The sequence below is a fragment of the Antechinus flavipes genome, chromosome 1 (assembly GCF_016432865.1).
Source record: "Antechinus flavipes isolate AdamAnt ecotype Samford, QLD, Australia chromosome 1, AdamAnt_v2, whole genome shotgun sequence".
NCBI lineage: Eukaryota > Metazoa > Chordata > Mammalia > Dasyuromorphia > Dasyuridae > Antechinus > Antechinus flavipes.
The window spans coordinates 588485689-588511650 of NC_067398.1; the positions used below are offsets into that span (position 1 = coordinate 588485689).

At 36.6% G+C, this 25962-nt stretch overlaps 1 pseudogene; it reads right to left on the reverse strand.

The window, feature by feature from the left end:
- Nucleotides 1-12647: 12647 nt before the first annotated feature.
- On the reverse strand, nucleotides 12648-21264 carry LOC127547563 (la-related protein 7-like; annotated as a pseudogene).
- Between the last annotated feature and the right edge of the window lie 4698 nt (nucleotides 21265-25962).

Consider the following 25962-nt stretch of genomic DNA (forward strand, 5'->3'; position numbering starts at 1 on the left):
CTCTTTGTGATCCCTTTAATAGGTTTTCTTTACAAAAATATTGAAGTGGTGTGCCATTTCTTTTTCCAACTCATCTTACAGGTGAAGAAACTGATGCAAATGGAGTTAAGTCACTTCCCTAAGATTACATATCTAGGAAGTATCTGAGACCAGATTTGGACTCAGGAATATGAGTCTCTGAGACTCCAGGCTTGGCGCGCTATCTACTGCATCATATCTCTTTGTACATTCTATGGTCCAAACAAATTTGTCAGCTGACTGATTATTCCTCATATATGACATTCTGTTTCCTGTCTCTGTACCTTTGCACAGATCATCTCTCTTACCTGGAATATACTTCTTTTATATGTCCTTCAAAGTTAAATTCAAGTATTTCATTCTATTATGAAATCTTTTCTGATCTTCCCAAATGCTGGTACATCCTTCCAAAAATTACATTTTTTTCATTTTCCACATACTTGGGCAGTTAGTTGGACAAAATATTGGTCCCATAGTCAAAAAGACCTGAGTTCAAATCTCATACACCAGCTGTGTAAGTCTGAGCAAGTCACTTAAATTCCATTTCAATTTCCTCAACTATAAATGGAAATAATAAAAGCACCCATTTCAGAGAGTTGTTGTGAAAATCAAATGAGACAGTATCTATCAAATTCTCAGCACAGTGGTCCACAGTAGAAGCTTAATAAATACTTATTCCTTTTCTTCCTCATTTGTATATAAGAAGCAGGGGCAGCTGGATGGATCAGGAGATAGAATATCAGCACTGGATTCAGGACAACCTTGAAATCTAGTTTTAGGCAATTAATGTTCACTAGCTTGTGATCTTGGGCAAGCCACTTAACCTCAACTGCCTTGCCAAAAATAAATCAATAAATATATGAATTGTTTAGAAGAAGCTACATGGCAAATGGAGAAAGAACTGGACTCAGAACCAAGGAGACCTGGGTTCAAGCGGCTCTTCTGACTCATATTAACTATACAGTCCTTGACAAGTCATTTTTTTTTTAGTGCTCTAGGCAATTCTCTAAGAATACAAATTGTTGAGAACTTTCTAGACCTTTACTGGTTGAGGACATTTCATTACTTGGGAGTGTCCTATAACAATTGAACTATGAGTTGGTCCTTATCCCTAAATGGTTTATTTTGTTTCCTCCAGGAGAATGTAAGACTTTTAAGGTTAGGGACTTTAATTTGTCATTGCTTTAATTTGCCTAGGACGTTTGTGCACACACATGTGCATGCACATACATGGACATGCGCACACACAGGAGGCATTGAATGAATGACTGTTGATTGATTAATGAAAGTCCTCCCATTAATCAATCAACAATCATTTAAGCAATTAATGACAAGCAAAAGGCAGAATTGATCATTTCTTAATCCACTTATTTACTCTGCCAAACAGAATGAGCTTTGAACTGGAAAGGATGGAATAAAAATGGCTAACAGAAGATAATAACCTAAATTAGTATTTGCAACTAGGTGGTATAATGGAGAGAATACTGGGCCTGGAATCAGGAAAACTCATATCCTTGAGTTCAAATCTGGCTTCAGACACTTCCTAGATGGACAAGTCACTTAACCCTGTTCATCTCAGTTTCCTCATCTACAAAATGAGCTGAAGAGAGAAGTTGCAAATCACTCCAATATCTTTGCCAAGAAAATTCCAAATGGGGAACAAGGAAGAGAGAGGACCTGATTGCCCTGGATGTCTTTAAGTCACTTAGCTAGATGAGTTATATCCTCAGGTTCTTAACAATCTGATAGCTAAGCCACTATCAGTGATGATGATGTGATATCTGACTCTGTGTGATTCTTGGTCAAGATACTAAAGTATGTTTCTCCAGTGGGTCCCCATTTTACACATGAGGAACTGAGATAGAGCTGTTGAATGACTTACTCAAGATCACACAGCTAATAAGTGTCTGAGACTGGACTTGAACTCAGATCTTCCTAACTCCAGACCATGTGCTCTATCCATTGTACCATTGTACCTCACTTCAATGATAGTTGAAAGCAAATAGAGATTTGAAGAGAAAAATGCAGCATTTGAGAAAAGCAAATGTTCCTTTTTTTTTAAGGGAAAGAAAATAGAGTCTCCATCATTATATACCTCAACAATGATACTGTTTGAGGATGTATTCTGATGGAAATGGATTTCCTCGACAAAGAGATCTAACTAAGTTTCAATTGATCAAGGATGGGCAGAAGCAGCTACACCCAAAGAAAGAACACTGGGAAATGAATGTAAACTGTTTGCATTTTTGTTTTTCTTCCCGGGTTATTTATACCTTCTGAATCCAATTCTCCCTGTGCAACAAGAGAACTGTTCGGTTCTGCACACATATATTGTATCTAGGATATACTGTAACCTATTTAACATGTATAGGACTGCTTGCCATCTGGGGGAGGAGGTGGAAGGAGGAACAGAAGTGAGTGCTTGTAAATAATGTAAAAATTTACCCTGGCATGGGTTCTATCAATAAAAAGTTATTTTAAAAAAAAAGAAAAGAAAATAGAGTCTCCATATTGTAAGTCAGTGAACTTGACTTCAGTTCTTGGTAAAATTATAGACAGGGTTACTAGACCATTAAATTAGGGGGAAATTATAGCGATAGTTTACTAGAGTAAAAAAGCATTTGAGAAAAATCTCTCATACATTGTTGTGAAAAAGATGGAGCTATGTGAGTACAATGCCAGCATAGTTAGGTGGCTGAAACTGGTTAAATTGAAAGACCTAAAGAATCATCAATAATGCTCAATGTCAACTTGAAAGGGAATGTCCTCAAAAGAGAGTTCTAGGAACCTGTGCTCAGAATTGTGCTTTTTGACATATTTCTCAGTGACTTGGATAAGAACATAAATGATATGCTTATCCAATATGCAGATGACATAAAGCTATAAGAAACAGCTAATAAAATGGACAACAGCCTAAATACACCTCCTCCAAAAAAGCTTGAATGTTGAACTTTCTTTCCCTCCCTCCCTCCTTTCCTTCCTTCCTTCCTTCTTTCCTTCCTTCTTTTCTTCCTTCCTTCCTTTTTTCCTTCTTTTCTTCCTGCCTTCCTTCTTTCCTTCTTTTCTTCTTTCCTTCCTTCTTTCCTTCTTTTCTTCCTTCCTTCCTTCCTTCCTGTGATTCCAAAAGATCAAAGCTAGATGAGTGAGCATTCTAGGGTTTTGGGGTGGGATGGAGGGACAAACAGTGCAAAAGAATGGAAATTTCTAGCAGTTGAAGCTTGCTGTGTAAGAAACAGCATGTAAATCAATATGACTAAGCTGTACAAAAGGTGAAGAGAATTAGTGAATAAGAGTAGGATGTTTGGAAAGTACTAGGTTGTGAAGAGTTGTAACTCTTCATAAGAGTTGCTCCAGGAGACATACAGAGCTACTAGATTTTGCTGAGTAAAAGAGTGACATAATTACACCTGTGCTTTAGAAAAATTATTTGGTGACCATGTGCAAGATATATTGGAATGTGGAGAAAATTTGAGTTAAGAAGACAAATTGGAAGGCTAGAGCAATAGAAATAATAATACGTTTGTATATATGTACATGTGTTTTTAATGAATGGAAAACTTAGTTTCCCTACTGAAATGTTTCAAAATTATACAATTTCTAAGTTTTCCCATGATTTACTTTCCCCTCAAAATATCTTTGGGCTAAAACTAAATATGGGACACCTGAGCTTAAAGAACAACTTTAATAGTTCTATGGAAGTACCCCAAAACAAGGCCAATAATAAAAATGTCTCTACACCTTAATTAGCACACTGCTCTCCCAGGTAGCATTAACATTAATATTTTACATTCACCACATGCTCAAGGATACATCTGTAGGAACCATTTGCCATTATTTTTTAAGTATGTGTATTTCAACATGAAAAAAACAAAGAATCTGATCTAAAATATAGTTAGGGTGTTCCCATAGTATTAGGAAGATAATGATTTCCTCTCCACTCATCCTCTACCCCCAAGCACTCTCTGTTAATCAAACTTCAGATAAAAAAAATAAGTAAATAAATTAGCATATCAAAACCCTTTTCTTTTTTCCTCATGTAATTATTTCATTTAGAAATTGCTAAGTTACTTATCACTATACACCAAGATAAGGTCAAAATGAGTTCATGATCTAGGCATAAAAAATGAGCTTATAAATTAGAAGAACATAGGATAGTTTATCTCTCAGACCTGTGGAGAAGGAAGGAATTTGTGACCAAAGAAGAACTAGAGATCATTATTGATCACAAAATAGAAAATTTTGACTATATTAAGTTAAGTTAAAAAGGATTTGTACAAACAAAATTAATGCAGACAAGATTAGAAGGAAAACAATAAAGAAGGAAAACATTTTTATAGTCAAAGGTTCTGATAAAAGCCTCATTTCCAAAATATATAGAGAATTGACTCAAATGTATAAGAAAGTAAGTCATTCTCCAATTGATAAATGGTCAAAGGATATGAATGGACAATTTTCAGATGAAGAAATTGAAACTATTTCTTGTCATATGAAAAGATGCTCCAAATCATTATTGATCAGAGAAATGCAAATTAAGACAACTCTGAGATACCACTACACACCTGTCAGATTGTCTAAGATGACAGGAAAAAATAATGATGAATGTTGGAGGGGAAGCGGGAAAACTGGGACACTGATGTATTGTTGGTGGAGTTGTGAACGAATCCAACCATTCTGGAGAGCAATCTGGAATTATGATCAAATTGTGCATACCCTTTGATCCAGCAGTGTTTCTATTGGGCTTATATCCCAAAGAAATACTAAAGAAGGGAAAGGGACCTGTATGTGCCAAAATGTTTGTGGTAGCCCTGTTTGTAGTGGCCAGAAACTGGAAATTGAATGGATGCCCATCAGTTGGAGAATGGCTGAATATATTTGGGTATATGAATGGTATGAAATATTATTGTTCTGTAAGAAATGACCAGCAGGATGAATACAGAGAGTCTTGGAAAGATTTATATGAACTGAGTGAAATGAGCAAAACCAGGAGATCATTATACACTTCAACAACAATATTATATGATGATCAAGTCTGATGGACGTGGCTCTCTTCAGCAATGAGATGATCCAAACCAGTTCCAAATGTTCAATAATGAAGAGAAGTAGCTACACCCAGAGAGACAACTATGGGAAATGAGTGTGTATCACAACATAGCATTTCCACTCTTTCTGTTATTGTTTGCTTGCATTTTTGTTTTTCTTCTCAGGTTTTTCTACCGTCTTTCTAGATCCAATCTGTCTTGAGCAGCAAGATAACTGTATAAATATGTATACATATATTGTATTTAACATATATTTTAACATTTAACATGTATTGGACTACCTGCCATCTAGGGAAGGGGATGGGGGAAAGGAGGGGAAAAATTGGTAATGTCAATTGTTGAAGGTCAGTGTTGAAAAACTACCCATGCATATGTTTTGTAAACAAAAAGCTATAATTAAAAAAAAAAAGAAGAAGAAGAAGAAAAAACAAAAACAAATTGCTAAGTTCTAAACAGATATAAACATCTAAACTTCTCTAATAAAATAATTCTTTTTGGTTAGTTTGCTTGTTTATTTTTTCTAGTTTACTTTGTTTTGTAAATAGTATTTTATTTTTTCAATGACATGTAAAGATAGTTTTCAACATTCATTTTTATAAAGTTTTAAGTTTCAATTTTTTTCTTTCTCTTCCCCTCCCCAAGACAACAAACAATCTGATATAGTCTATACATGTGCAATCATGAAAATATATTTGCACATTAGTCATGTTGTGAAAGAAAAAACAGAACAAAAGGTAAAAATCACACATACAAAAAGTGAAAATATGCTTCATCTTCATTCACATTCCATAGCTTTTTCTCTGGATATGGATAACATCATGAGTCCTTTGGAATTGTCTTGGATCATAATATTGCTGAGAAGAGCTAAATCTATCATAGTTGAACACTGCACAATGTTACTGGTGCTGTGTATAATGTTCTCCTGGTTCTACTCATTTCACTGAACACCAATTCATGTAACTGTTTCCAGGTTTTTCTGAATTCCCCCTGCTCATCATTTCTTAGAGTACAATAATATCCATATACCACAACTTGTTCAGCCATTCCTCGATTGATAGATATCCTCTTAATTTCCAATTTTTTGCCACCACAAAAAGAGCTGTTACAAACATTTTTGCACATGTGGGTCCTTTCCCCTTTTTTATTATCTCTTTGGAACAGATCTAGTAGTATTGTTGTGGATCAAAGGTCAAAGCCCACTTCTTATATTCAATTACAATTCCTATGACACCAGTTATATAATGCACAAAACAATTGAAACTGGCCTTTTCCTTGTTGTTTGATAATGATTGAAAGCTTATTATTAAGCTTGAGAAGCAAGGGAATGTGCTCTTGCAAAGTCATGTGGAAAAGAAAATAGGTTTAGGTGGCCTGGGGTGTATATATATATATGTGTGTGACAAAAGACACTTCTTACCAGAAAGTGATTATAAAGATTCAAGGTTGTGAATAAAAGGGGTACTTATTAAAATGTAAATACAAAATCCTTAGAATCATAAAAGTTGTTATAGAATTTAGTGTTTGTATTAGGAAGGCATTCTGGTGAATTTTTGAATAAGGGATGTCCCTTATCTGGAAAACTCCAGATGGGGTCACAAAGAGTTGGACACAACTGAAATGACTAAACAACAACACTGGTTAAAACAAAAAGGTAGACTCTAATCAGTGGAACAAATGGAATATACAATATGCTGAAATAAGCAAATACTATAATAATACAATATTTGATAAACCTAAAGACCTCCGTTACTGGAATAAGGACTCACCATTTGACAAAAACTTCTAGGGAACCTGAAATGTAATTCAGCAGAAAGTTAATATACAACATCATCTTACACCATGTGCTAAGATAAACTCCAAATGGATACATGAGTTAAATATTTAAAATGACATCATAAGCAAATTGGAGGTACAAGGAAGAAGTTACCTTCACATCTATAGAAAGGGAAAGACTTCATGACTAAGCAAATTATAGGGTCACAGAAAATTGCATAATTTTTGTTTTATGTAATTGAGAAGTTTTTATAAAACTAAGCGGATTAAAATTAGAAGGGAAATAAGCAGCTGGGACAAAAATCTTTGTAGTAAATCTCTCTGCTTTATATCCAAGATATATAAGGAATCAATTAAGATTCATAAACCTAAAAATCATTCCCTGATAGTCAAAGGCACTTTTCAAAGGAAGAAATCTAAGGTATCAATAACCAAGTGAAAAAAGATACTTTAAACCACTGATACTTAAAGAAATACAAATCAGAACAAAAAAAGAGATTCTATCTCATAGCTATGATGTTGGGAAAGAAAAAAAAAAGAGATAAATGCAATATTGGTAGAACTGTGAATTAGTCCAACAATTCTAGAAAGCAATTTGAAATTCTGCCCAAAATGTTGCTTTTGACCCACTATATTCTAAAGAGATGAGAGAAAGAGGAAAAGGATCTGCATAAACAAAAAATATTTATAGCATTTTTTAATGTTAACTTCATACACAATAAATTGTCACATATGAACATGATGAAATATTATTGTGCCATAACAAATGTCAAAATGAATAGTTTCTCTGAAACTGGGAAGAAACAGAGTGAAGTGAGCAGAAGAAGAAGAATCAATTTTCACAGTGACAATAATATAGAAAAACACAAGCTCAATGTTGGCATAGAGATAGAATGAGAAGACAGGGTGAGAGAATAAGACCCCAAACCCCATGTCCAAAATGCAACAAGGGCTTCCACTGGGCCTCAGAATGTAACTTGACCCAGGGAAATGAGAAGGGGGACCCAGCTCCAGGGCCCAGGCAAAAAACCCTTGGGGCATGATGACAGCCAATACTATACCCAGAGAATCTTTATAACTTCAGTACTCTGATATCATCAATCAGCCGAGAAGCAATCAGATGGGAGAAAGGGATTACAATCAGGGAGAATACAGGTTTTTTAACCCAACAGAAGAGCAGAGTCTAGTGCAAGCAGCTCCAATGTAATTGGAGATCCAGATGAGGAGAGATCCAGAAAGTGGTGAATGGAAGGGACCAGATAGGTTAACTGCTTGGGAGAAAGGGTTTGCTTGTATCTCTATAGATGGAGAAGGAATCAGATGAGTGTCAATGAGCCATATTCACCTTGTCCATCAGAGAGAGATAGAAAAAAAAAAAAAAAAAAAAAGGAAAAAAACCTTGAAACAAAGGAGAAGACCTAAGAAACATCTGACACTGAAAGAGCATGGCTGATAATGAAACTTTTACAGAACTTCAGAACCAGTAGGAATCATTGGATTCCCTGACACAGGAAATAATGGACAACAGATTGGTTTTGGACTATTTCTAGGACTTATGGACATGTATAATTCCTCATATTGATTCATGTTGTTTGTTACATCACTACTAGCCTGTATTATATTATTATGTGCTTGTGTAATACCTCCTATGTTGATGGATTTATGTATACCTGTTTCAAGTGAGACCCTTCAGAAACCCACTAACAAAATCTGGTTTGACTCCTTATTTTTTGGCGTTTTCACCCCCCTTTTCTGAGAAGTCAGGGAGGGCATGACCACCTATGTTCTAGAACAAAAGAAAGCGGGAGATGTAAAAGGCAGGAACTTTGGAGAAATATACTTAAGCCTTAGTATGATTGATTTAAATAAGTTGTTAACTCAGTGGAATTGATAAGACAATGGTTATCTAGTTTACATGTGAGTTCTCTTGTTCAGTATGATTGAGTTAATCTTACAACAAATAATGATTCCCTAGTGATATAATGATTGGCTTGTACTCAGTATGATGAATGGATTTAATTGTAATAGAGTATATAAACTGGAGCTCAAGCTCTCAGACTTAGAGAGAGACATTCCATCTTCATCAGCCTCGTGGTGGCTCTCCTGCTTCTCCAACTGAGACCAAGGCCCTTCTGAAAGGTCTCCAGAAAGCTACCCAAGCCCCAGGCAAGGAGACAATAAAGACTTTTGGGCTTTATCCCCAGCTATTCTTGTGATGATTACTCTGCTGAAACAAAGGCTAGTTCCAAGACCTCCAGAAAGCTAAACCAGAACATTATAGGTCCCATCTTTCTTCTTTTTATTGTCTACCTTCTTTTTCTACTAATACATTTCTTCAATGGCATCTTTTATCCTAGTTTTGTGTTCATAATTCCTTGTTTATAAAGTTCTGCAGCTGCCTCATACTCACAATATACCTTCCCATTACTCATAAGTCATACTCATAATCCTCCAGAGGCTATTTTGTTATATGATTCATTAACATACAACACAATTTGTAGGATGCTGAGGTTAAAAAGAGAAGCCTTTGTTTGGGGGAAGAAACTTGAGGTTATTAAAAGAACTTTACAGTTTCCCACTGGCAATACAGCATATTCTTTTCCTCATGTTCAATTCTGGATTTACCACATTGTCTATTTATAGTGTGTAATTATCTTAAGATAATTATCTGTATCCTGTTATCTCATCTAATATTGTGCTTTTAATATGTTTTATTTTCCTTGTCAATCTGATTGAATTGGATTTGCAAAACCCTCATTTTCCCTCCTCTGACCTAAGGCAAAAGGTATTTGTCCATAGCCATCAGTTAGGGATGACAGTACCATCTCAGTTTCCTGAATGGCCAAGCAGAGCTGGAATGAATAAGAGGCATGAAATCTCAGGACCGGAGAACTTGAGAAAAGATATGATTACTAATTCTCTCATATCTGTGAGTTTCCCTCACATACATTCCCTAGAGTTCTGGGTTTGTCTTTATTATCTGGATCCATAAAAAGAGGGGTTTGTTTGTTTGTTTGTTTTTTGTTTTTTTTTTAGCAAATAAGAAAATGTTAATGTAACATTAACTCTATAATATAATCATCAGTAGGGGAAGGAGACAGAGTTCAATTCATTTCAGAAGAACTATTTTCCTATTTTGTGGGTGTGACCAATATTAACCATTTATGCAGTGCTTTAATTGCCAGCTCTGCTACTTACTATCTGGGTGCAGCTGGGCAAGTCATTTTACTCTTTTAGGGTTTACTTTATCTCATCAATAAAATGAAGGAGTAGAACAACTGGGCTACTTTGATGTCTCTTCTAGCTTTAATCTTATGAAGATCCACGATTATACATTTATATCCTAATAGCAGAGCTATCCAAAATCTGAACAGGTAACTTTTAGAGCCTTTTAAGTGAAGATTGGTTGACCACTTTTCAAGAATATTGGAAAGGAAGTTTTTGCTTAGATAGTGATTGAATGAGATGATTCTATGATAATTTTCTTTAATGGCTAATATAAAAATAAATTTAGGGGTTTGCTTTACAAATGGACTTACTAAAGAGGTTCTTTCAATAGGTTCACAGTTTTTAGAAGTAAAATGGACCTTAGAAATTACTTAGTTCCTTCCCCCAAAAAAACGGATTTTTCAACTTTTCAGAAATGCATTTTGCAAGATTCGTCAATGTGTAGAGATACTTGCAGCGGATAGAGCACTAGCCCTGAAGTCAGGAGGACCTGAGTTCAAATCTGGTCTCATACACTTAACATTTCCTAGCTGTGTAACCCTGGGCAAATCACTTAATCCCAATTGCCTCAGGGGGAAAAAAAAATGTGTAGAGATACCAGCACCAAGAGGACCGGTGTCTACAGCTCAGATTTTGGGTCAAGTGTGGGTAATAAGTGAACAATAGTTTGGGTGTTTGATGTTTAATGAAGTATGATTATCTCACTCTTTCCAGGGCAGCTTGATGGCAATGGATGACTATACTGAAGTTGATTATTGAGAGAAATGGTTATTATTAGACAATGATTTGAGGAGATCCTCCCCATTTTCTATAGTCCTCATTTCAAAGTTAGACCCTCCCCATTTTCTATAGGCCTCATTTCAAAGTTCAATCACTTGAAGGAAACTGAATTAACTCTCCTCAATCTTGCATGGAATTTAATGCCATTCTGTTCTACTCAGATACAAGTGTAGATAAATATTTTTATTAGATTGCCCCCAGTTGGGGGTAATTTAGAAGTAAATGACAAAATCAAAGAACATTAGAATAAGTCTAGCTCTTCATTGTAATATTCATTTTCTCATTAATCATTAATCAATCAGAGTTGATTACTACCCTCAGAAACACCCCTTCCAAAAGCAGATAAGCTATGAAACCACTGCCATGATGGTCGTTGGCAATCATGAATGGTATGACTTCTTTTATGTTACATTATCAATAAAATGACTAATAACCCAGAAATTATGTCTCTTGAACTTTTTAGATATCATATATTTTGCCCTTCCCAGTGAGTCATTATAACTCTGTTAGGACTATTCAACTGGGATTCTAGTTCAATAATAATGGAGAGTTGTAGCAATGTTTTCATTTTCTGTTACTGTTATTATCCATATCCCATTGTCTAACTGTGGGTCTATCCTCATGGCTCTGGCCTTGGCATTCTTTTCTTATTTTGTGATCTAATTAGCTCTCATATATTCAATAATAATTTCTATGCAAATGGCTCCCAGTTATATAAATAGATAGATAGATATAGATAGATATCTATCTATATTTATACCTATATATAATTTCAAGAGGGAGAGAGAGACTAGGGCTAGAGATATCTCCAACCCTAGTCTCTCTCTCCCGCTTGAGATCTGGTTGCATATCCCCAATTTTCCTACTGGATAATTTCTCCTCCTCGATATTCTGTAGACATCCCAAACTCAATAATTCTAAAGCAAAACTCATTTATTTTCCTCCAAACCCACTGCTCTACCAAACTTTTCCATATATGCAAAAAGAACTGTTCCTTCGAGTTATTCTTGTCCATAGCATGATTCCTCATGCCCCCTTGCTCTCCCTATCCCACCAATTGTCTCGTAGATTCTACCTTCACATTTCTCATGTCTCCTCTCCTTTTCTCTAGTTATAAGCATTCAGACTTTCATCATCATTCTTTGATTAGACTATTCCTATAGTCTCTCAATTATTTTCCATGCATGAAGTCACTCTTCCCTCAAATCCATCCAATACACATCTGTCCAGGGGATAATCCTAAAGCCCAGGTCTGGCCATATCACTCCTCGGCTCAAGATATTTTGATAGCTTCCTATTGCCTCTAAGATCAAATACAAATTTCTCAGCTTGGCATTTAACTTCCCTCACAACCTTGCTCCAGTCTACTTTTCCAAAGTAATTTACAGTATTCCTCTTCACAAATTCTTTGGTTTATCCAAACAAGTCTATTAGTTATCCCTAGTATATGACATTTCATCTGTTCTTTCTATGCATTTGAATAAGCTTTTTCCTATGTCTGAAATATATTCACTTTCTCTTAGAATCCCTAGCTTTTTTTCTTTTATTTCCCCTAAGCAATTTAATTGTTAATTTGCCATTTGATCAGTTGATTTAAAATGTTAAATGATTAAAAAGCTATATTCCTAAAGAAAAATTTATCTATAGCCTCAAAATAGTTAAATTTAATTCAATTAAGGGTTGGCTTTTAAAACAACATTCTGTAGTACCAGGATGAAAAGGAAACAGAATTTCTGTTTCCATTCTTAAGAATGGTAAAAATGTTCAATAAATTTAAAGGTTTTCAAGGTAAAGTAAAATTCAAGTTTTTCAATCATATTGTGAAAGCCTAATGTGTTGATTTGTTTTTTGAGTCTTGATTGGTATAATTTTTTCAGCTTTGTTGATCTACTTCTTTGTCTCTTGTTTGATTCCACCAGGCTTATTAAATATAGCCATCCTATCTACTAAAATCTTCTGCCAAGAAGATTTCATGGTCATCAAAGAGGATCTCAAATTTCCAATTATATTTCTTTTAAATTTTTTTTTATGTGCTTTGATCACTGCTTGAGCATCCTCTGGAGTTTTAAAGCTAGGATGGCACTCTGTAACTCTTTCTAACATATCAACATAAACAATTTCAGATATAATTGACAAGGTTGCCTGCAGATGTTCACAATCAATCTACTCACAAACTGGGATCCCATTATCCTCCTCAGGAGGTTGACAGAATCTACTATTTGCATGTTTGTTTGTTTATTCCAAGATCTGTGTTCATCTTGAAATTCTTAGGCTTTATTTAGGATTTTTTTTTTTAAAGAAGACATACTAACTTTCTGCAGAGCCAAATACTCTTTTTTCAATTCCATCCATTCACTCTTGGGTAGTACTCTGAATAATTTGACTTTCTACCCATTTTGTCTATGTTTCTTCTTCTTCTTTCTTATTGATCTGTCTTCTATATCTCCAGCATCTTTCTCCTCTGCAGTACAGACTTCTAAGGCCTTATAATCCTTTGGCATTTCAGCTTTTGAATGTTCTTTAACATTTCTTCCATCAAAGAGCTTTTCTTAACTTTTAAACTTGATATCAATAATGTATCTATATCTCCAGAATTATTTCTCTTCCTCTTTCCTCCTCTGGCTTCTTAAAGGAAACCCAATATTTCTGAGCCTTCCTTTTTTTTTCTTCTTACAAGGTGGTCTTTGGATATCTGAACTACCCACTTTTGAGACCTCCAATATTGTCCTGTGCCTTTTAGACTTGTATAAGTATTTTAAATATTCAATAGTGGCGTTTGCAGTTGTTTCCTTTTTTTCTATTTATGCTGCCCGAATTTTAAATTTTAAATTTTAATATTTTAAGTAAAATTTTATTTTATTTTTATATAATGAACTTTACAAACTCCAATGCATTGTATAAATGTTAGTTATTGCTGTCATTTTCTTTTCCATTTTTTGATAAAGTTCAGTTAGAAATAAAAGAAGTCCCTACCCTGCTATTGCTTCTATTATATTTGATATCCTTCAGAGAATTGTGCAAAAAGATAAAATTATTGCCTTTAAAAAATAAGATTACCAAGATATAACTTCATTTTCTTAAAATTAAAACATTTTTGGGATTACTTCAATATTGGGTAATATGACATGTATCTCATTTTTTCCCCACATGAGTTTAATTTCTTCTATCAGATCTATATATTTTGAAAGTTTTTTACTTCATGTAGTTTACAGATTATCATTATTGTATATGGTAATACGTATTAAAAGTATTCTTAAATTTTTATGACTCAATGTTATGTCCAAGTGACTATGGGCAATGGTAAAAATGTTCCAGATTCAGTCGAGTGTATGTTTTGGATTCTCAAGGATATTTGGAGATTAAGTTCTCTGTTGTTTATAAAGGAGAATGATTCTGGAATATGATTCTTGCTATATGACTCCGTCTTTCTTTATATTCAATAGATGCTAAATGTCCAACCCTTTATTGTATGCTCCTCATCAACCAATACATTTGGTCTGCTTAAAGATAGCTCTTTAATAATTTCTGATGGGAATGATCTGATCTTGAATCACCATTATGACTTCCTCTATTGCTATAAATAAATAAATTATTGACACCTCTTTTTGGGCAGTGAGCAAGAAAGGCTTCAAATATAGGAAATATACACACATACACATATACACATATATACTCACTCATATGTAATATACTGCAAATTAGTTGTAATTAATTTGTTTTTTGAGTCTTGGTCAATCTAATTTTTTCAGCTTTGTTTTCTTTACCTTCTCCTTGCATGTTCTACTCTTTATAGTAAGTATTCACTCACTAATTTATTTTTATCAGGGTATAAAATTCATTATAGACAGTAAATAAACAAGGCTTAAAGAAAGAAGGTAATGACATTTATTGCTATGTAACAATGACATAGGGAAGTGAAAATGGAGAGAGATTAACTGCATCATATCCCCCAGCGTGGCAAATAGAATACTACTTCTTAAGTGAATCAGACAAGGCTCCAATGCTTATAATTAGATTCATCCTAAGGTAGCAGAATCCTTCCTTGCCATCCTTTCATTACTAATACATTTCTGCTCTATCTCTTTCTCCTCTCCTAGGAGAGCAAAAAATTCCAGGCTTCCCTTGTCCCATAAGGCATGATTTAGACTAAAAATTCCATATGAAAAAAATCTATATTTTTGTCAGCATTCCCTTTGCTAATAAAGGAGCAATATTCCCACTGAATAATATGAGATCTCTCAAGACATTTGTGAAAATCAAGTAAAGCTTCATCTCCTTCGGAGTTGGAGTAGGCCTGAAGGTTCTTGAACACTGACTCAAGAGCTTACCTAAGTCCCTGTGCTGCTATCCTCCCATGACATCATTTTTCACCTATTTCCATCAAATATGGGCAACTATGTACTTATTGGTCAAGTTCAAGTTCTTGGGTAATTCCCACATTTAGATTGTGAAACCCTCAGCCAATGAGAATGATGGTCAGTGGTGGGAGGGGTGTTTTGTCTTAGGGACTATTTAAAGTGTAAAACCTGTCCTAAAAAGTGCCTCCTCCTTTCCACCACTTGCTCTATGGGAGGGACGCCCACTTCTTGTGAGAATGTACAATAAATTTTGCTTTATTCCTAGATATCTCTCCAGCTTTTTTTATTAAACAGTGACTCCTCACCATTTCTGAGCCACACAGTTTTGGGGGCTCATCCAGGATCACATGACTTGGTGAGTAGGCAAACTCTTGGGTGCTAGCGGGCTGCCCTGATTTAGGCAGCTCGCCAACATCCAGAGGCTTCTCCTTGCTCCCCAAAGTAAAGTGGCCCCAAAGTGGAGAAACTCAGGGCAAAGCAAAAGGGAGAGACTCCACGGTAAAAATTCCAACTGGCTCCATGTGAGGACAGATCAGTCAAGCAATTTGCTGTGCAGCAACCCAGAGGTAAGCCTCCCGTGAGCCCCTTGAATTGAGTTACAGACTCCAGAGGAGTACTCTGAACAGGATAGAATAGGCCAGCCCTTCTTGGGTGACTGGGGTTAATTAGTGACAATTGACGTGTTTGGGCATTTTGGAATTTAGACTCCATTCAAATTCAATGGATTTGGGCCCAGTCCCAGCCACCCTTCGTGGAGAAAAATGATCAGAAAATACCGGTAGATAGTCCCTTGGGAGATAAATTAAGTAACTGGAACAAACTGCCAAAATATAAGGATAAAGCAAGAAAAAGATGATAAGGTATTATTGTTTTGTCTGGGATAACAAGGATATTGGGGGAGGCGCAATTTGGCCTAAGTATGGCTCCCTTGAAGACTGGATGTGCCAAAAACTAAATATGTATGTTAATAGTAAAGAATCTGTTAATCCAGAGGAGGCAGTATATGCTGGATTATGGCTCTCCAGGGCCTGTTAATGTTGAATAAGAATCAAAGTGAAAAAGGCATAAAGGAGGAGACTTTAAAGACACAGCAATGGAACCCATTATTATCTCTCCCTCCTCCATACTTAGCCCCACCTCAGGAAACCATGGCCTCCAGACCTGAAAGGGAAGGGGAAGACTTAATTCAATCAGCTCCTGGGGGGTAGAGGGGCCCTGAGGGGACAGGAAAATTTAATTCAATTAATCCCACCCAGGCCCCACAAAGGTCCATTTGCTTCACTAAGGAAGGAATCAGAGCAAATTCAAAGGGATATCCAAAATTACCCTCTTCCAGAGCCCAAGACTCCAAGTCCTAAATTGTATCCTTTAAGAGAAATCCCCTTGGCTCAGAAAAGTATAGGATATGTGAATGATACCCTGAGCACCACAGAAGTCAGGACCTTTAAGAAGGAAATTAGGACCTTAATAGAAAATCCCACTGGGCTAGCAGAGCAATTTGATCAATTCCTGGGCCCTAATCTTTTTAGCGGGGAGAATTTATGTCTATTTTGAATTGTCTCTTCTCACAAGAGGAGAGGGGACTAATTAGAGAAGCAGCTATGAAGGAGTGGGACAGGAGACACCCTCCAGCAGCAGGAGTAGTCCCAGCTGACCAGAAATACCCTTTAGTAGATCCGAATTGGGATCACAATAATCCCATACATCAGGAAAGTATAAGGGATATTAGAGAACTGATAATTATGGGAATTCGAAATGCAGTACCAAAAGCACAGAACATGAAAAAGGTCTTTGGAGTGACTTAGGGGAAGGACGAGTCACCAACTGAATATCTGAATAGACTAAAAGCTAGCATGAGGAAATACTGGGTTTGACCCTGATGACCCAGGAATAGACTTGAAATTGCACTTTGTGACCAATGCATGGCTAGATATCAGTAGGAAATTACAGAAAGTAGAAGGATGAAATAATAGGAGCCTTTCCAATCTAATGGAGGAGGTCACCAATGTGTATGCTATAAGGGATGATGAGAAACAAAAGCACAAAGCCAAAATTTTAGTCCAGATGGTACAGGGAATTGCAAGGAATGCAGAAAAGCCAATAGGACAAAGCCCCAAGGAAAGGAGACAGAGATATTCAGGAAAGAACAGAAGGTTTGCTGTCCCTGCCAGCAAAAAGCCTTTGAGATGTTGGGGATGTCAAAAAGTAGGGCATATACAAAAAGACTGCCCCCAGCAGAGGATGGAACAGCAGAATGTGTTTCTTTGTTGAGCTTGATGAAGATTAGGGGAGTCAGGAGTTCCTTGAAACACTCCCACCTGGAACCTCTGGTAAATTTAAGGGTGGGACCCCACCAGGATACTCTCGTGTTCTTAGTAGACACAGGTCATTGAGATCTTCAGTGACCTGTTTGTCTGAGGGGGTTAAGTTATCTAAAAAGACCCTGGTGATTTCTGGGGTTAAAGGAGAAAATTTTCTTATATCTATTAAAATATTTTAATCACCCTAGTGTGGGGGGTCTAGAAAGCAACTGTACGTTTTGTCACCCCAACTTGGGGGTTCTAGAAAGTAGGACTCGATATTTTAATCACCTCGGTGTGGGGGCTCTAGAAAGCAATGGTATGTTTTGTCACCCCATCTTGGGGACTTTAGAAAGCAGGACACAACATTTGACACCCAAACTTGGGGCTCTACATGAGATCCTATACTAATCAGCTCGACTGACATGGCAAAGTTCAGTGGAGAAGTCCCTGTGACCCTGAGGGCTAAGTATAGCAATAGGCAAGCAGGAAGAATCAGTAAGGGCTAGTCTAGTCACTTTCGTTTTTCAACTGAAATGAGCTAAATACTAAGAAATTAGCCTCCCTCCCAAGGGAAAGGTAGTATGAAGCGGGCTTAGTTAGGTTAGAAGCAAGGTTTGTTGGTAACTCAGAAGCAGATCATCAGGTTCTCAGATGCTCTGGAGTGCACATCTCTGTGGCTTTGTAAGAAGGAGAGTTTGGAGCCAGAGATGTGGCACTTAGTGGGAGAACAACTAACTTAATACAATGGAGTAAAATTGGTGTTAAGGAATCCTACAAGTTTTAAAACAAGGAAAGATTTTAACTTGGGCATCCAGACAAGAAAGTATGTGGAGAAAAACAAGCAAAAGGTTGGTGCTTTAGCTGTGGAGAGTACAAGAGTACAGCACCTGGGGCAGAGCTAAGGAAACTTTTTTTTTTTTTTTAACATTTTACTGATTTCACCTACCACAGTAAACACCTATATGTCTGGCATAGGAAGATCAATAGCGATTGAATTTGGTGCTGTCCCTTTGGAGTGGAGGTTTGGGGATGGAGCAAGGGATTTTGCTCCTTTTTTAGTGTAAAAAAAAAAAAGGATCCCCATCAATCTATGGGGAAAAGACATCTTACAACAGTTAGGAAACAATTAGGTACTTTGGCTTTTTAGGCAGGGCTGCTGTAGAAGGCCTGCCAGCACTCACCGGTTCCCATTCAATGGAAAATTAATACACTGGTGTGGGTTAAATAGTGTTCCTTAATCAGTGAAAAGATTCAGGCCTACTGATACACACTCCTGAAATGCGATTTGGTGATATTTATTCAGATTTTGACTCTCAACAACAAAATCCAGGATCAAGACAATTCTCCAAAAATAAAAGAGAGTGGGAGCCACAGATAATCCTAGAGAATTTCTAAATTTAACTTTATGTATTAAAAATTGTTTTGATTTTTGACAAAGATGCACTGGCTCTGGCAGACAGGTTTTATAACCCACTGGAAGAGCAGTATCCAATGCGAGCAGCTCCACTATCTTTAGATAATCACCAGCTGATGTGGAGAGATCCAGAAAGTGATGAATGGAAGGAACCAGATAGGTTAACTATTTGGGGGAGAGGGTTTGCTTGTATCTCTACAGATGGAGAAGGAACCTGATGGGTGCCAACGAGCTGTATCCACCTTGTCCATCACAGAGAGATGGAAAAAGAAGATCCTCGAAACAAAGAAGACCCAAGAAATATCAGGTGGTTCCATCACTGACTGTGTCCACCACTGAAAGAGCCTGGCAGTTAATCCTTTGTATACTCAGGAACATCAAAAATAATTCTCAATAAGACTGATGCAGGACTTAAAAACTTGCAGGAATCATTGGATTCCCTGACACACAAAGTGATGGACAGTCGATTGCTTTTGGACTATCTCTTGGCTGCTGAAGGTTGTGTGGTTGTGAATTGATAGTTATTTTTTACACCTTCCTTCTGGGAGTCATGGAAATCTTTATAGTATTTTGTTTATTCATATTGTTATGTTACTACTTGCTTGTATAATATTACAACTTGCCTTTATGATTCCTCCCATGGTAACAGATTTAACAACTGGTATATACCTGCTTCAATTAAAACAAAAGAAAGAGTGAGATGTAGAGGACCACAGTCAGTGGGGGAACTCTGGGTGAGGTATAAAATCCTTCAGCCCAGTGGGAACCTGCTAACAATGTCTGGTTCGGCTTCCCATCTCCTAAGGGCTCTTGGCCTTCTGAGAAGTCAAGGGGCAGTGACTATCTGGGTTGAGATTGAAGCAGAGTGATACCAGGTGGAAGAGCGATATCAGGTGGCAAACTACATAGCAAGTTGTTTATGTGGTCCTACATGCTCAGAGTTGTTTTTGTTACATTATAAAAAGGGAAAAGTCCTTGAAATAAACAGACTCCATTTTCCCACCATCCTAGGGAGTCTTGCCTCATCACTTGTCCAATAGGAAGTTATATTTTAATCATCCCAGTGTGGAAGCTCTAGAAAGAAAAGATATGTTTTGTCACCCCAGCTTGAGGGCTCTAGAAAGTGGAACACAACACCCATACTTCGCATCAAGAAGAAGGATGGGAAATACAGCTTAGTTCATGGTCTAAGGGAGATTAACAAAATGCTATCAGCTTCCCAGCCTGTGGTTCTGGACCCATATACCATCCTGGGCCTGATTCCTAGTTCTGCAGAATGGTTCAATGTATTAGATCTGAAGGATGCATTGTGTAGCTGCCCTTTAGAGGAGAGTAGTAGAAATCTCTTTGCTTTCCAATGGGAAAATCCAGAGACTGGAAGGAAGCAGCAAATGAGATGGTGCCTCTTGCCCCAAGGCTATACTGAGTCCCCGAATTTGTTTCATTGAATCTTTGAAAACTGCATGGGAGATTTCCAACTTGTAATGGGAACTTGGGTGTTACAGTATGTAGATGATGTAGTGGGGGATACAAGGGAACACACCAGTAGTTGTACTATTGATTTTTAAATTTCCTGGGAGGATTGGGGTTTAAAGCATTGAAAGAAAAATTGCAGACATGCGATTAAATGCCTTAAATCAAGTGCTGAAGTTATTGCGGCCCCAAGATGGGAATATATACACCAATTTGAAATGTGTCTGGCGTATGGACATATATTTGGAAAATTTGGGAAGAACGAGGGTTTGTAAATAGTAAGAGTAAAGAACCGGTCTACCATACACTAGTCAGAGAAGTACTGGAAACCATTTTGCTCCCAGAAATGTAGCAGTAATACATGTAAAGGGACATCAGATGGGAAAGTCTTTTGAGGCAAGGGGAAGTAGATAAGCAGATAAGGAGGCCAAGGGAGCTGGAGACCAGGAGATTTCTCATATAATGGCCTTGATACCTGTACTTTCCCTTAGTCTACCCTCTCCTAGTTTTACCCAAAGAAAATGAGAAGGTCTCGATTCTTGGAGCAGTTGGGAACTCAGAAGGACAATGGCTCTTACCTGATGGTGGAGAGATACTGACAAAGCAAGTATGAGACAGGTCCTTCAGCAACTGCACCAGGGCAGTCTCTGGGATGTCCAAAACCTGTGTGATGCTGTGCTGACAAGCTATGTTTCCCCTGGCCTATATACCATGGCCCCAAAACTGGTGGACAGCTGTCTCGTTTGTCCAAGGAACTAACAAGGCTGCTCAATGTCCCGAAAAGGGGGATGAGCTCCGGGAATCAAATCATTCCGAAGCATCCAGGTGGACTTCACTGAGCTGGCACCAGTGGGTCGCCTTAAATACTTGCTGGTCATAGTGGACCATCTGACCTCATGGGTGGAGGCATTCCCCTCAGCCCGAGCAACTGCCTCGTGAATAAGGTCTTATTAGAACAAATTATTCCCAGATATGGAGTAGTGGAGAGGATAGACTCGGATCAGGGAACACATTTTTGGCCCAAGTACTGCAGAATCTGATTGGGGCCTTAGAAATCACTTGGGATCTCCACACCCCTTGGCATCCTCCCTCTTCTGGGAAAGTAGAAAGGATGAATAAAGAAATAAAACAGCAACTGACTAAATTATCTTTAGAGATCCAACTACCTTGGATTACATGTCTTCCTCTTGCTGTGTAGCCATGTAAAGATATTGGGCTTTCACCTTATGAATTATTGTACGGTCATCCTTTCCAGGCTTGTCCTATGGGAAACAGGGACCCTATCTTAGAGACAAAGGATGTATTTAAAAGATATTTTAAGTCATTGGTACAACATTTACAAGAACTACAACAGAAGGGTTAATAGCTCAGACTCCTCTAGGTTTCCCTGTTCGTAGAATTCAGGTGGAGATTGGGTGTTGATCTGATTCTGGAAGGATGAGAAGCTGACTCCGTGCTAGGACAGACCCTACCAGGTGATACTGACCTCAGACACTACAATTCCAAACCAGGAACAAGGCTGGCTCCACCATACACAATAAAAGGACCTGTAGTGCCACCTTTATCAGAGTGGACAGTTGAAGATAAGGGAGACCTCAAATTACATTTGAGGAGGGGACCTCCACTGAATGGGAACACAATCTCTGTATCCAGTGCATTGTAATCGTCTATGTATCACTCTTCTTATTACTTTTGAAATTACTTTGGGCCTCTTTGCCTGTTTGGGAGCTGATATATTTTCCCCTAGGAGTTTCATATTCACCTCACAGTGTATTCACTTACCTCTTAATTGGACAGGGATCTGTTATATTGGATTAATAAAGCCAATTTTTTTTCTTTCTTCCTGAACAGGCAGACAAATCTTTAGGGATTCAATTGTACGATGATTTGGGAAGAGGGATGTGGAGTTTAGATACCTCCATTATTGGAGATGCAAATGGTTGGGGTGACATTTGGCCCCCAGAAAGAATAATTAATGAATATGGGCTCAAGATGGAAACTGGGGATATAGAACCTTAATATATATGTAGAACCGGATAATTAGAAGGTCCTTGAGCATTGACTCAAGAGCATACTTAAGTCCCCTTCCTGCTATCCTCCTATGACATCATTTTCTCCCCACTTCGGTCAAATATGGGCAACTATGTATTTATTAGCCAAGTTCAATTTCCTGGGTAGTTCCTGTGTTTAGAATGTAAGACCCTCAGTCAATGAAGGTCTTGATTATTTTATATATCACCTGCACTGAGAATAGCCTCCATTGTTGCTAAATGTCTTCTTCCTTTCAGTGGTTTTATGCCTTGTCCAGTTTTCTGCTGCAGCGATTGCAATCACTTTTCTGTAAGAAAGATCCCATTGCTTAGATCCCACAGTGGAAAGTGGGGTGGGTGGAAAACACCTGGTGTCCTTTGAGATCTTACAAGGTCCTGTACCAAAAGAAAAAAAATGAAGATACAAGAAGAAAACGATTTTCCACTGAGATACTGGATTGCCTAGAAAGCCTTGTGCTTATGAGACCAGATCTTATGAGAAAGACATCCCTTCCACAAACACAGCCAGAACTCAGAGACTGGCAGGAAGAAGTTGAGCCAAGGACTATCCCATTAGTATATCCACAGAACTCTGAATTGATAACTACTTAAGTATCATAATGGCTGATAATCCATAAACATTTATTATGTACCTACTATGTACCAGGCATTGAATGAGCATCTTAAGATACAAAGAAAGGTTCCTGCTCTCAAGGAGTTTATAGTCTAATACAATAATGTACAAAGAATCTACATCCAGGATATATTAGAAACAATTCAAGATCAGGTATCAATTTATCTTGATGTTTGACTTTGGCTTTCAATTGCTGAGTAAACAAATCTATGTTAGAATTTCTGTTTTCTGAACTCCATTCTACATGCTCTTTTTCTTATTGTTTTTAATTGGGTCACAAATCATTCAAGTTTCCTACTGTTCATATGGGCCAAATATTGATTATAATTTTCTAGTGCCTTTCCATGGAATATGAGTTGAGTTCAGGCAGAGTGGTTTGCTTATGGCTTTTCTGATATATTTTTTCTCTTGTCATAACAAGAAGAACTAATATTTATATAACTCTTAAGATTTACAAAGCACTTAATAAACTTCTGATTTTTATCTTCATGGCAACTCTGGGAGAGAAGTGCTATTATTTATTCCTTTTATATGAGGGATATATGAGGAATATATATATTTCTCAAATGAGGAAACTGAGGCACTCAGAGGTTAAGTGACTTGCCCAGAGTCAGATAGCTGGTAATTGCCCTTAGCCATATTTGAATTCAGATCTTCCTCAATCCAGGTCCAGAATTTATCCTCTACTGTTGCTTCTAGCTGCCAAGAATTCTGGGCTCTTAGCAGGTGCCATAAAATAAACTGCATCACTTGCTTTCTGGTCTTTCATATTAAGCAAATCATGATGATAGTTTGTAACAGAGTCATCCTTCCACCCTATTGTATTCCATCCTATTTCTCTGAGTTTTAGAAATAACTACATCAATATCATTTCTGGGTCTGTATCCCAAAGAAATCATGAAAGAAGGAGGCAAACCCACATGTGCAAAAATATTTTGCAGCATCAAATCTTTGTGTTGACAAAGATTGGAAAATAACTGGATGCCCATCAAATGGGGAATGGAATATTATTGTTCTATTAAAAATGATAAACATGCTGGTTTTAGAAAGGTCTGGAAAGATTTACATGAACTGAGGCTGAGCAAAACAAGCATTATCAGTAAAACATTGTACACAGCACCAACAAGATTGTGCAATGATCCAACTATAACAAACTTGGTTCTTCTCAGCAGTTTAGCAATCCAAAATAATCCCAATAAACTTTGGATGGAAAACACCATCTGCATCCAGAGAAAGACTATGGAGACTGAATTTAAATCAACACATTCTGTGTTTTTTCTTTATTTTTTTTTCTCTCATGGTTTTTCCTTTTTGTTCTGATTTTTCTCTCCCAATATGATCCATAAAGAAATAGGTTTAAAAAAAAATGAATGTCATAGAACTATTTCAAATAATAAAGGTAACAATGAACAGCCTTGTTTTACCACTAATTTTCCTAGAAAAACCTCTAGGATTTCTCCATTTGGATAATGCCAGCTCTTAATTAAGACAATATTGGCATATTAAGGAAAGATCCATTTATTCTTATCTTTTTCATAGTTTTAACATGTTTTCCTTTGTCTATTGTTATAATTATATTTTGCTAATTTTATTATTAGTGTTGTCTATTATTTCTAATGTTAATAACATAATTCAGCCTTGCATTTGCAATACAAATTCAACCAAATCATAACAAACACTATTTTGTCTATGTTACTTTAGGTTCTTTGTCAATATATTATAATAAATATTTTTGCATCAATAAAAAAGTGAATGTACATGTGTAACCAAAAAAAAAGGTTTTTTACATGTAAATTAAATTTAAATTTAAATTAAAAAAAAAAGTAACTGCATCACACTGATGGAGGTGCTAGTCCATTAAGTGATATCCTCACAATCCAATTTGTCAGTGTTGCAAGATTCCTAATAGATCTTCACAGCTACATCACAATGGCTGACATCCCTCAACTTTGCTATCCTTTCCCCAAATGTGTAAACAATTGGTTGATTTTGAGCAGGGTAATTAGTATTAATATTATTGCTATTCTGAAGCAAAAAAAAGAGGAGGGTTACTTAGAAGAAAAAGACTGTTTAGCTACATTTTCCAAGAAATTTTTAAAAAAGTTATTCTTTGATTAAAGATTATATAATAATCAGGATAAATGTATTCTATCAAAACATATGTATACTAAGTTATTGATATAAGACATTCTGAGAATAAAATGCAAAAAGAAATTAATCCATTTCCTCTAATAAAAATAAGCTTTAATAATGTTGCAGTAAAAAACATTCAATAAAAAGAAACTAAGGTACAAAAATCCAAGTAAAATCTATTAGCGAGGTTAGCAAATGCTGATAATAAAGGTCAGTGATCTCTCAATAAACAAAGACACACTTTACAGTCATAGCCACCTTTTATACAATTTGGTTACATAAGCTTTTTATATAAAGTGTACTGGTGCCAATTAAATTCAGATTATGATTGGTCCATAATTATGCTGACTTGCAAATGGGGGACATGGTCTTCCAGAATCTGTACTAACAAGGAAAACACAGAGTTGAACATCTTCTATAAAATCCCCAATCAGATTATCCTAATCCCTTCCTTTTATCAGAAACTCAGTTCTAGAAAAATAAATCTCCTAACCAGGTTAAATCATCCTCCATCCATCTTCTTCCTCTCTCTCACAAGGCAGATTCAGTCTCAATTGTGTTCATAATCTCCTCCAAAGTATTTTACAAACTTCCTCACCAAGGTATCACAGTTCTAGAAGTTGGGTTCAATGATTACTAAAACTCTCAACTATTAATCAATCAGCAATCAATAATCAATTTCACAATAGTCAACTATAAAATTAGTAGGCAAGACTTCTAAATTTCACAGAAATACATGGATCCTTTTCTAATTCTGTATTTTAAGTGAAAGTGTTAAG